This window comes from Canis aureus, chromosome 23 (assembly GCF_053574225.1).
Source record: "Canis aureus isolate CA01 chromosome 23, VMU_Caureus_v.1.0, whole genome shotgun sequence".
Classification (NCBI taxonomy): Eukaryota; Metazoa; Chordata; class Mammalia; order Carnivora; family Canidae; genus Canis; species Canis aureus.
In genome coordinates this window covers 18,619,685-18,632,745 of record NC_135633.1, presented here as the reverse complement: position 1 = coordinate 18,632,745, position 13,061 = coordinate 18,619,685, and the positions used below count along the sequence as shown (strand labels likewise).

The 13,061-nt window shown below is 41.8% G+C and overlaps 1 protein-coding gene across 5 annotated transcripts in view; it reads right to left on the bottom strand.

The window, feature by feature from the left end:
• Positions 1-13,061, bottom strand: part of DENND2B (DENN domain containing 2B) — a 169,938-nt gene that overhangs the window by 139,270 nt on the left and 17,607 nt on the right. For 2 of the 5 annotated variants that reach the window (XM_077866553.1, XM_077866560.1), the window contains exon 4: positions 6,794-7,050. The exons of 2 other annotated variants lie outside the window; for them this stretch is intronic. The gene's annotated coding sequence lies outside the window, so the exon portion shown is untranslated. Of the gene's footprint in view, positions 1-1,315; positions 1,338-6,793; positions 7,051-13,061 lie in introns of those variants that run through there. One more of the 5 variants, XM_077866557.1, reaches the window with a different exon arrangement.

The window sequence follows — 13,061 nt, the reverse complement described above, 5'->3', positions numbered from 1 at the left end:
ATATGCTCTTCAGTTTTTCTTCCCTGTCCCACTCACCCATCTCCCCACACCTACAGTCCTAGTGACCTACCAAGCCCAACATTTTTTTCAATATATATTTTATTTTTAAGCAATCTCTACCCAATGTGGGGCTCAAGCTCACAACCCTGAGATCAAGAATCAAATGCTCTACTAACTGAGCCAGCCAAGCACCTCTTGATGCCATGTCTGAGTCTCATGTCCTGAGATCCACCTCTGGCCCTCCAGGGATCAGTAACAGTGACAAATACATGGGAACTAAGTAGGAACTTGAGTGCGGGCAGGGCTGGGCAAGTGATACTGCTCCCAAATTGTCTTTCTTGCTCATATCTAAACCAGGACTAAACAAAAGCCAATAAATGTTCTTTAACCAATACCTTTCAGCAAAGTTATTTCAAACTAATTTTGACCACTGAGTTACTCATGAGAATTTCTTAAATGGTCCTCTGAAATAAGATACAAGGTAGCCTCTGCCCACCTCCCATAACTCTACTATCACTTTCTGTAAAAACATTTTGGTCCTAAAAAAAAAAAAAAAAAAAAAAAAAAAAAAAAAATTTGGTCCTAATATGATTCTAATTTAAGACAATGACCTGTCAAAACACAGATGTGGAAAAAAATAGCAAAACAAAACCCTCACAACTGATATTTCTGATTATTTTGACATTATGGACACAAATGAACACTTTGGCCTTAAATTCCATTTTTCCATGCTCTCCCTAACCCTACAGAGTACTAAATATTTATTTGAAAGCTGGGTTTTCTTCATCTCTAGGTCTCTGTACAGATTTTGGTGTCCACTGAGAAACGAAGCTTTGACATCTGTCTCATACTAGTGCAACGTTTTAAGAGAACTTCCATTCCCCTTGTATCCCAGTGTTAGAATTACTCTGGTTTGTGTAGAAGCCCTTTGGGCCTAAGCACCTAGAATCCACCGTTGGCCAAACCAGACCTTCAGGAAAACCTTCTCCAGATAGTCCTTTCCTAGGTACTTCCTAATGCAGGGAATATTATGCAAAGTGGAGTTCCCGGCAACAGAAAATATAATCTGGGGCACCTGGATGGCTCAGTCTATTAACTGCTTTCAGCACAGGTCACGATCCCAGGGTCCTGGAATCGAGCCCTGCACCAGGCTTCCAGCTCAGTGGGGAGTCTGCTTCTCCCTCTCCCTCTGTCTGCCCTTCTCCCCTGCTTGTGTGCATGCATGCACACTCTCTGTCAAATAAATAAATTTTAAAATATATATAATCTAACACAACTGATAGCAAAAATAAGTAACTGGGCCCTGTTTACTCACTAAAAAATATATCCCACATGCTCAGCCTCCTAGTCAAGGATCATCACAGCACCTAGAAGAAAGGGCAGAGTGATATGCAAATAGCCACTTCCCAACAGCAACATTCCAGTCAGGAGGTACCCAATACCTCCATTATCCAATATCCAAAGATAACTTCCCATCTAATTTCTTAATTTTACCCACTCACTAATTCATCATCTAACACCTAACATGAAGCATGTTCACCAAAAAAAAAGAGTAGTAAGAGAACAAACAGATGCTTGAAAGCACTAACCTGGTGCTTTTTCCAAAGTGGATATTCAATAAATGGTGAACACAAGAAAGAGTGTATGAATGATACCGATATAGAGTGTCCGACAAAACATTCCAAGATGCTTACTCCCTGATGAGAAGTACTTTCTGCTCCACTCCAATTAGCCTTTGGCATGAGGAAGAATAGGGATAAGGGAGGGGGGCATCCACAAATATCTAGATTCAAAGTTGTCCTTAACGAAATTAACATCCAAGATGCCAACTTCACATCAAAAGAAAGACAAAAAGCTACCAACATTTATACCTATCCACTCAAAGTAGTTTCTAGAACACTGATAATCAGGGTTCTCAGCATATTCTAATCACCATGGCCCTTTAACCATTAAAACGGGTTTTTATTTCTTATGCTATTAACAAAGGGTTAAGTAGGTTCTTTCTATCATATTTGCTTGGGGATCCTAAATTCTGGTATAAACAAATGATTCCCACACTTCTGGAAAGGTCCTGATTGGGCTAGTCTGTTACTTTTAGCATAGTCTTACAAAGGCTTTTGTAAGATTCTTTTTAAGCTCTTAAAGAACTTAGGCAAAATTCTTTTGATAATTTTTTTAGATCATCTCCAGAGTTTACATATGTTACACAATGATTCATGCTGATAGGGGGGAAAGCACATTTTATTTCCAAAAGGCTCCTTTCACCGAAAGCTGTAATTGCTAACATATCTGATATTGACTTCCTGCATAAAACAAAAAACAAAGCAACAAGTATAATCATAGGTCTAAAAAGAGAGATGTATAAAGAAAAATACAGAGTGCTCAGTTTGGTTAGCCAGACAAAGAGAAAGAAAGGATGGGTCCAGAGGGGCAATCTGCACATTTGGTAGCTGCCACTGGAGACCAGGAAAGACAACTTGTTCACTTTGTGAACATCTGTGTGTTGAAGAGGGATGGGAAAACTGAAAGTAAGAAACATTAAAAGAAAACTCAGCCTAACTACAAGGAGATAATCTGTGATCATCAGTCTGGAAAGCTCAGAAAATGTTTCCTAGAGAGGCTGTGAAACCTCTTGAGAGACAGCAAATCACTTGAGAGAGATTTAAGGATATTTGGAGGCAGAGCAAGTTAAAATGGTCAAATGGTTCTACTCTACTAGGAGATTATATCTGAGTATCAAAAGGATATTCCAGTCCTATTTTTCTAAGCTTTCAGCTACCTTATAAAACCTAAATCACTCCTTTAATAAGCGATAAAAATAACAAATGCTTACCACATATAAAAACATTAACAACGATATGAGTAAGCAATGAACCAAAAAATGCAACCAACATCTCTGACATTTAAATAAGAGCACTGCCAAAGTCACTGTTTGAGACCCCAATTCTCAAAGCTAAACTTTAAGAGCATTCTCACAAAAACTCCAAGGAAAAGATCACCAGTCAACTAGTAAGGAGATTTGCCATTCTCTAGAGGGATTCCTAACTGATTTTCCTTTCTGATCTATAACCACAGGCTACAGATAAAACAAAATGGCTTTCAGGTAACACAAGATAACAAACTACGAGAAGGAACCAAGGGACTAATCAGGGCATGAACTCTGCCTGGACTGGGGATTACCCTCATCTAGAAGAATTAAAGTAACTGAGCTAAGAGATCCCCCTGACATCAAACTCCAGACACTTCTAAATAAAAGTGGCAAAGCTGGAACTATTCAACCTATATCTCTGGAGTCTAAATCCCTTACATTTAAGAGGTCACATTCTTCTGAGATCCAAAATCCAAACGGTGTGAGTCCTGTCCTCACACCATTAGAACTGCTGGTGAGAATTTTACTTATCAAAGCCCCATTCAAAGGAGTAAACTCTCCAGTTAGAGGCTCTTTAAGGTAAAAATGGGTATAGAGAATGGAGATCATATTTTGGGTTTATATTTTGTATGTTACGAAAAACTATGGTTGACTCTAACATTAATTAAAATAAAAATTCTCTGGTTGACAAACTTGATTTTTCTGCCTTTTTTTGGGGGGGGGGGGGTGGGCACAACCTTCCCTGCCCACTATCTGATATCCCTTGCCTAAAAACCCAATCTTCAGAGCACTGACAAGCTCAGAGGAAAAGGCCTAGAGGTGGCACAAGGACGAACCAGACATCTAGATTGTGTTCAAAGTGGGAGACAATTCTAATAAAGTGGCTCCACCCACCACTGCCCTTCCTGAGCCCATTATCTGCAGAGAATCAAAGGGTCTGGCTATAAATGTGGGTATTCAAAGGCCCTGTAAGCTCCCTGGCTGTGTATATGAACAATACAATTAACTGGTAAGAAATGTAGAGGGCGGGGGAAGAGCTCTGCACATCTCTAAATCCCGGCTTTCCTATCCCTTCGAAATTCCTACACAGTTAAATCCCCAAAGGTATCTATTGCTCCTCCATAACAATAAGTGAAATAAATGTGCATTTTTTTCTAAACTGGTCTTACTAAGAAAGGTAACCTCAACTCATTTTTATCTTGCCAGTACCAAATTTTTAAAATTCAGCCTTTTTTAAGAAACAAATGAATATTGGGGGATATCAGGACACCTCAATTTAAATGAGATCTTTAGGGCAGACCCTGGTTTGGGAGCTTAACTTCACCATTTAGTAAAGGCTCTTAAACAAATTACGACATTGATCTCTGTCCTGGGATAGTCGTAAAAGAAAAAAAACAAAACAAAACAAAACAAAAAACTTTCACCAAAGCATTGCAACACATGTGGGGAATATAAACTGCCAGCCATGTTGCTCCGCATACACACTCCAGTTCAATGTTTGCCTGGTCAGGCCCAGCTCTTTTCCAGACCCCCGACAGCCCTGTGGTCAGTGCAATGAGCTCTTCCCCAGTGAACCAAGCTATTGGATGCTATGGTAAATGGAGCAGGAATTTAAACACCCAGTATCTTTGCTACCTTCACTTTTTTTTTTTTTAACCTTCCTTAATTAAGAACTACATCTTGTACCTTACCTATGATAAGCGTATCACATTGTTGTACCCTGATGTCACACTGATCTTAAAAACATTGCTTTGCCCATCATCCTCTTCTCAAAAACCTTTTAAAGTCAGACAATGTGTATAAGGTAAAGTTCCAGCTCCTGAGCCAGAATTCAAGCTCACTAGTCGGCTTCAACTGAACTACCCACTACTCATTTTGGAAGAAAGTTGTGGAAGCACAAGCTTTAGAAGCAGACAATCAGGAGTCAGCATTCCAGCTCTACCACTCACTACTTATGTGATCTTGAGCAGGTTACTCATCTTTTGGATTTTCTGTCTTAAAAACAAGAATTCTCTTTCTTGAAGATAAGAATAACAACAACTACTTTGCATCACTAGAGAATGAAAGAGAGAGCACAGCTTGTGGCACAGAGTAAGATGCTCAGAAAGTATTGCTTTCCTCACCAGCTCCAATCCAAATGATCTGTTCTGTCTTCCTGGAAACTCTCCCCAGCAACTCTGCCAGTTTTAGGGCCATACTTCGCTCTAAGGCCTAACTGAAATCCCTTCTCTACCATGAAGCCACTCTGGCTCGTAATTATTTTCCCCTCTGAGCTTCTATAATTAATTCTGATATTCGAAGCCAATAGATCTAAAATTGTTATTCTTCTCTTAGGTGCCACTCCTCTATCTCCAATGAGTCTACAAACCCAAGAGCAAAGTTTTTACTAATTATCAGCCAATCGCTAAGTGTTCCATAAAAAATACTTTGAAGATAATACCACTTCCCATATACACTTGAACAAATCTCCCCCATATCTTGAGGATTTTTTTTTTTCCCCCAAGGGTAATCGTTACTGAATAAATGAAAAAGGAAGCTTGTATCTACATAGTCACAGGGCAACTCTCAGACAAGCCAGCAGAGTCCAGGAGGCCTTTACTTCACTCCCTGCATTCAACAGGCTCCTCTTGAGCTCTTGCTTTGTGCGGTCCTTAATGCAGCACTGGAGACAGACTATGGAGCAATTGGGTCTCTGTCTCTGATCAGCTTTCTGGAACCTAAACCATTTCTGATTCTTTAGAAGCCCCTGTTTCTGAAAAATCTCATTATTGTGAATGGAGTCACCCTCTGAAAATATTACTTGGAGGAAAAAAAACAAAAACAAAAAAACAATAATGTAGTCATTTGGGTTTTAATCTTGTGGCCAGGTCAAGATGGCCAGTCCAAGTGTGTGCAGGTAAGAGATAGCTCAAAATTGTCCTGTAGATGAGGTAATGACCTCTTTCCCATTCCCAAGACCCACGTCCCAAACAACAGAAACACCTGCATAGGGATAAAATCAAGAACTAGACTAAGGCAGCATTCAGGCAAATTTTCTCACTTCGTGAAGAAGGTGCCAAAGTTGTTTTCTTCATGTTCAAGTAACTGTAAACCACATTCATACAAAGATCCCGGGAAAGTAATCTCTTCAGAAACACTTGAAAATGTTCAGTCTCTTGAATTCTACTAAATTACTAAATTCTTGGATAAGGTAGCACAAACATTGGCTAAAGTGTATTCCATTAGTCTTGAGTCCCTTAAAAATACATCTTTAATATTTGGTGCACTTTAGGAGAAGGGCAAAAAAAAAAAAAAAAAAAGAGAGCTAATCGTTCACCAATAGTCTCAGTTTAATTTGTTGAAGTGATGGAATGCAAAGTTAATTTTCCTTTGTTTGAGTTCCGTGTGTGTGTGTGTGTGTCCCTCGAGGAGCCCGCCTACAAGCCAGCCCAGCTCCAGGTAAGGGCTCGGGGGCAGCGCAGCTCGGGGGACCCCGGGGAGTCCCAGGCCCGCCCGCCGCGCCCGCCCCGCCCGCAGCCTCCGCGCCCCGCAGCCCTGCGCTTCCCCAGACCGGGGCTCGCTGCTCCCCACCCCCAACTGCGCGGCCCCAGCCCGCCGGAAAGCCGAGCCCGCCGCGGCCGACCGCCCGGGGGGCAGTCCCCGCGGCCCCGCGGCGCTGCCCCCGCCCTGCCCCTCGGCGCCCGCAGAGGCCCCCCGAGTGTGGGCGCCCCGCGCGGATACTCACAGCGCTGGACCTCGGCCGGGGCCCGAGCGCCCTGCGGCGGGGAAAGGCTGGGGCGGCAGCGGCGGGAGGGCGCGGGAGGGCGCGGCACGGCGGCCCCGGCGCCCCTCCCGGGGTGAGGGCACCGACCCCTGCCCCCCGCCCCCCCCGCCCCAGCGGGGAGACCGTCTGGGGGAGCCGGGGCGGCGGCCGGACGCACCTACCTCGGAGCCCCCCAGCCAGCCCGGGCGCTCGCACCGACGGGGTCTTGTCTGGAGCCGCGCAGCCCGGGGGAGGAGCCGCTCCGGGAGAGAGGGCGGTGGTCGGGCAGGCATCCGCGCCCGGGGCTGTGGCCGGGCTGGAGGGAGACGGGTGGGAGGGAGCACGGATCCGAGCGCAGGGGGCGTGGAGGAGGTGTGCCTCCACCCGAGACGGAGAGGGTGGGCTGCCGGAGCCCGCTGGAGGGGTGTGCTCCGAGGCCCTGGAGGGAACAAGGAAACCGCGCTGAGCGTACCGAGCGGGGAGGGGAGGGGAGGGGAGGGGAGGGGGGCGACCCGGGCTGGGGAAATGGGGGTGGGGGGCAGGTTGAGGAGCTGGCCCTCAAGCTGGACGGCCCTCACCTCGGCACCATCCGAACAAGAATTGTCTGGATCTGGAGCAAAGCACAAGGGGGTCTGAAACTTTATGTCATTTTCTCATACACACGTGACCCCCCTGCAGTCCAGATGGTTTCAATCACTGGAGGAAAAAAGCGGCTCTGCTGGTATGCATGAAAAGCCGGAGTTGGGAGAGTCTGGGAAAAGCTGCCTGTACAGCTTGCCTGCCTTCAAACAAACCGATGAGCTCTTTCCGTTCTCCCAGCCGTCGGCCTGGGGGAGCCCTGCAAAACCCAGAAAGACATCACGAGAAGCTACATTTGGAACTGCAGCAGTGGCAGAGACACTCTGAAAGCGCTAGGGTTCCGAGGAGTCTGATCTGCACCAAAAGTTCCAAGGGCATTCGGAGCTTTTGTTTTAAATACTCCATTTAGCTCGCAAAACCCAAAACTAGAATAGGGTGTCATTAAATAAGCAGTGGAATACTAGCAGTGAGAATCTGTGATTTATTAGTGGAATTCTGAAAGACATCGTTAACTCAGTGTGACAATCCACTTGGAAAAGAATAACGCAAACCACTTAAAATCCAAACCCAGACATACTTGGTGGGATGTTAGGAAGCCATGTAACCCAATTTCCCATCCCATGAACCACTAAAAATAGACCTTGATATTGTAATGCATAAAATTGACTTTCACAAACCTAGTTTACAATTTGAAGGAGCAAATGCGCATGAATGAACATAAACAGGCTATGGCCGAGACATGTTTCAAAGCCCAAGCCAAGCTAATTCAATTATCACATATCCTAAAGAGGGAGTTACTCAGCTGCAGGACAAGCATCAAAAATAATGGGGATTTTAAGAGATACCTGGAAATAACTGAATTTCTTCATGATAGAAGAGTAATAGTGGCAAGAAACAAACTCATAAAGGCTATTATTGTTCCTTTGCCCAAAAAGGATATTAACATAAATTACTAGTACTAACTCTTTATCTTAGTAATAGTGGTACCAAAGGGTACGTTTGGCCTTTCTAGCAGAAGGCCTTTTACACCGCGTGACACAGTTGTCTGTGTGTGAAAAATACGTTAGTACTTGGTCAAGTGAATTGGTTCTCCACTAGGAAAACCCAAGACTTCTGTTGTTGAGGCCCACTGAGAAATACAGGTGATGGTGCACCTGGGTAGCTCAGTGGTTAAGCATCTGCCTTTGGCTCAGGTCGTGATCCCAGGATCCTGGGTTCAAGGCCTGCATTGGGCTCCCCTCAGGGAGCCTGCTTCTCCCTCTGCCTATGTCTCTTTCTCTCTGTGTCTCTCATAAATAAATAAATAAAATCTTAAAAAAAAAAAAAGAAAAGAAAAGAAATACAGGTGATAACCTGAAATGGGGTAAATCAGAACAAGTTTTACTCCAAATTCAAAATCTAGCAATGAGTTTCTCCTCTAGTTCAGTGAAGCACTTGAACCCCTTCAGGAAACCAAGGCCATATATAAATGGACTCAACCTTCTCCAATCTTCAGTCTCAAATTAGGGTGGTTCTATCTTCCACAAGCAACAAGAGAACTCATGGAGAAGAATCCTGAAGGAACACAAGCAACAGAATTCAACAACCTTCCAGGCAAATTCCACCTGCAGCTCCCTAAGCTCTTTAAGGAGGTTCATAAGTTTCCCACTTGCAAAACTAATAAAATTCTATCAAAATCCTGTTTTTCTTGTGACTGACATCTGTAAAGAAAGCATCAAGGTTTTCTTTCCAGCAGAGCCAGGATAGTAACTCTTTTCACCTCTACAACCGCTGCCACTGCCTTCTGTGTGCTAATGCAATGTAAGAGAGCAATAACAAGACGCAAATAGCCGTTCCTTTTGCTTGCCAGTACTATTGCAAATTATGCATAGAACTTGTTTGATTCTTAAGAAAAACTGTAAGTAGATCTGCTCTTTCAGAAAGAAAATTAACATCCCTTAAATTTTCTAAATACAGCCTAAATACTATCTTGAGTCTAACTCCACTGATGTATTAATCTTAATACTGGCCAAAATTTTATTAGAGACACTGACATCTGAACCGTTTTTAGTGCTGTTTTAAATGGTGCTAATTAAGTAATTTGCATTAATCTAATTCCACATCACTTGACAAAGCTAAGGGAGACGTAAGCTCCGTGATGCCTGGGACCAGTCTGTCTTGCCAATAATTATACCGTATGTGCCTAGCACAGTGCCCAGCATGAAATAGGTGCACAGTAATACATAGATGCTGCCTGAGTAAATGAGAGGTAAATAAAACCACTCCCCATAAGGTTACAATCCTTTAGAGGCATGTGACTTGTAAACAACAGAATGAAATAACAGCCTTAAGGAAGGATACTAGCAACAGAAAAGAGGAAGAGGTAATTAGCATTAGCTGGCTTTGGGCTTTACTCACAATATATATTCAGAAATGTTCAGAGACTGCTACAAATAAAAAGCGTTTATAGGAGGAATTTGGTCTATTTAGTGCCTAATTTAGGGATCTCACAGATACACATTCCCATGTCCCCATTATGCAGTCCCCTCAACACAGAGCCAAGACAAGATTTGAGCATAAACATCCTGGCTCTAATTTGGAGAGTATGAATGCTGTTCCTTTCATCCTCTCTCATACATCTCCTCCACCCCCAAGCCATTTCCTCTGTACTGTCTTCTGTCAGTCTAATGAAAGTTTCCTAATCTTTAGAAGCAGTAGCTTTGCTTCTCTTTGTGTGGAGAAATACAATATGCTCTGATTACATGGTTATATTCCATACAGATGCCTGGCAACACATCTTATAGCTAAGAGTCTGTTTAATATTTTAACTTTGAGGGACTTATGATTCAACTATTTTGTTATATACCAAAATAGCACTTGACATCACAGAGATGGACTTTACTTCCTTTTTCTATTTTAAATCCTGCACTTAAACATAGTGAGTAGTTTGGGTTTTCTGGTTCATAGATTTTGCTTGGGTGTTTTTTTTTTTTTTAATATTATTATTCTTTGAGGGACAAAGTGGTTAAGATTTTTGAGGAAGTCTTTCAGGTTTGCAGGTCTAGTACTCATGAAGCAATTATTTCCTCCCATGTAATGTACTCTGCCTATAATATTCTAAGTGGTCTTTTTTTTTTTTAATTTTTATTTATTTACGATAGTCACACACACAGAGAGAGGCAGAGACATTAGGCAGAGGGAGAAGCAGGCTCCATGCACCGGGAACCCGACATGGGACTTGATCCCTGGTCTCCAAGATCACGCCCTGAGCCAAAGGCAGGCGCTAAACCGCTGTGCCATCCAGGGATCCCTCTAAGTGGTCTTAATCAAAGGGGCAATGGGGGGCTCATTTATGCTTCATGATCCAAAGAACCAGGTTTCTCTAAAGTAGGCAAGTGGGCAAGAATGGTGGCCCAAATCACCTTTAAGTTTTCTAGGGCAAACTTTTCCACATATCATTTCATTTTTTTAAATTATTAATAAAAATAGTACATTTTGCTTAAATAGCTAACCTTAAGTGCTAAAGATTGAAATTATCCTAAAATGTCTTTTAGAGAAACTAATTACTAATTATTACTCCATAACCTCAACAAATACTATTTAATCCAATCCTGCTTTTCATTCCCCCTACATTTGAGTAGAACCTCATTTCTAAAGCACCCCATATTTACCCTTGAACTTTTTCTATAACCTTTAAGACTTACAGCCAGCTTCAACATAAAACAACTCTGATCTGTAATCTCCAGAAGCCCAGCATGACTCAGAAGTAGCTACCATGACTTAAAAGGGATGACCTTGTCATTCCCTTTGGCTTTTTACTTTCCTCTTTTCCAAGACCCTCAAAAGGCAAATGTGGCTTACAGTCACATAGATGCAACATCAGTAGGGGCACCTGGGTGGCTCAGTGGTTGAGCATCTACCTTTGGCACAGGTCGTGATCCCCGGCTCCTGAGATCGAGTCCGGAATCAGGCTCCCTGCAGGGAGTCTGCTTCTCCCTCTGCCTATGTATCTGCCTCTTTCTGTGTCTTTCATGAATGAATAAATAAAATCTTAAAAAAAAAAAAAAAAGGTAACAGTAGTAGTATGAATGCTTGTAACTGGTTTTTGCAATCAGTACAGCGTTAGAGCATACTGGACCACTAGTTCCTGATGCTGAGAGCCCTTTGGAAATCATCTAAGAAGCTTGTCAGAAATACAGATTCTGGCTCTAGTCCCAGACCTACTGAATTAGAATCTCCGAGGTTAAGAAACACTACACTAAATTAATTGTAAGCTCTCTGTCAGTTCTACATAGGCCAATTTTCCCTTAGAGGAAAGCCCCTCTCTCACCACACACTCACACAGGCATCCCAAAAGGAATCAAGCAAGATATTACATGAATTGAAACATAATATAGCTCTTCCCCTCATAATAAGCAAACTTCCTTAGGCACAGTTGCCTTTACAGCCCACCTCTAAGAGAAAAAAATCCTTAAACTAAATGTTTAAAAAAATAATTCCTACTAACCAAAGTTTAACAAGATTTTAAAACATATTATTGAGGAATCAACATGTTTTGTTATACAAATACGGTGGCACTAATAGGCTACTGAAACTATTGATTACATTTCTATATTTTGTAATCAAGTAAAATAATCCATAACAACTGGCTCACTGTATATTCTGTTAAAAGCTACCTAGTTTTTTTAATTGTAGGGAATAAGAAGCACAGAACCTCAAATTGTGTGCAAAATTTTTTTGACACTGTGACCTTAAAAACACACTAAAATATATAGATATCCATGTAAGATATGTACCTGGTTGGAAACAAAAAACAGTATAAAAGAATATACAGAGTCTTCCTTGCCTCTCTTGTCCTCCAATTGCCCTCTCTTCAGGCAATCATTATAGTTTCTTGTATATTCTTCCAGAGATATTCAAAGGGAATGCACAATTATTTATACATGCACAATGCATTTTGGGGAGAAGAGGTCCCTACCCTGTAACAGATTATTAAAGAGATTTGTATTCTCAAAAAAAGATAAGAATCACCACTCTAGAGCAAGGCTAAGGATTCACCCTCTACTCCAGTCCACAGGTAGGATTAACAGAATTGCAATCTTCAGTTTGCTTACAAGTATTACGATGCACAACTCCAGACTACAAATAGCTTCAGCGAGCAATGCTGGTTAACATGCAGATGTGGTTATGAAATGCCACATCTGTTTGTAAATAACTTCCTTTTTATGTTTTTCTTAAACAAACCCTCCAATGAATAGTTCCTTCTGTTACTGTGTTAACAGACTGACAGTGAAACTCTCCAAAGACAGTAGACATTTTTCTCTGAAAAATTTTCTTTTGGAATCTAAGAACGATTATATTTATATATGCATAGAATTTAAGAAGGAAAAGTAACTTAGTAGTCCTGATAGGAATAATTAATATAAATTACAAAGTTATTAATAAAGACCTTAAGAACCATATGTTTTAAGATATATGTTATTTTTGTCAAGATAGTAAATCTCATTTGAATTTCAGTGATTGGGACACCTGGGTGGCTTAGTGATTGAGCATCTACCTTCGTTCACCTCAGGGCGTGATCCTGGGGTTCTGGGATAGAGTCCTACATTGTGCTCCCCATGGGAGCCTGCTTCTCCCTCTGCCTATGTCTCTGCCTCTATGTCTCTCATGAATAAATAAATAAAATCTTTAAAAGAAAAAGAAATTTCTCAGTGGTTATTATTTTAAGTGTTATAATTAGGATTTTAACATAAAGCTACAAATAAGTTATTAATTTATTAAAGTATTCTTTTTCTTTCTCTCTCTCAAAAAAAAAATTAAAAAGGGGGCACCAGCATGGCTCAGTCCATTAAACATCCAACTCTTGATTTCAGCTCAGATCATGATCTCCAG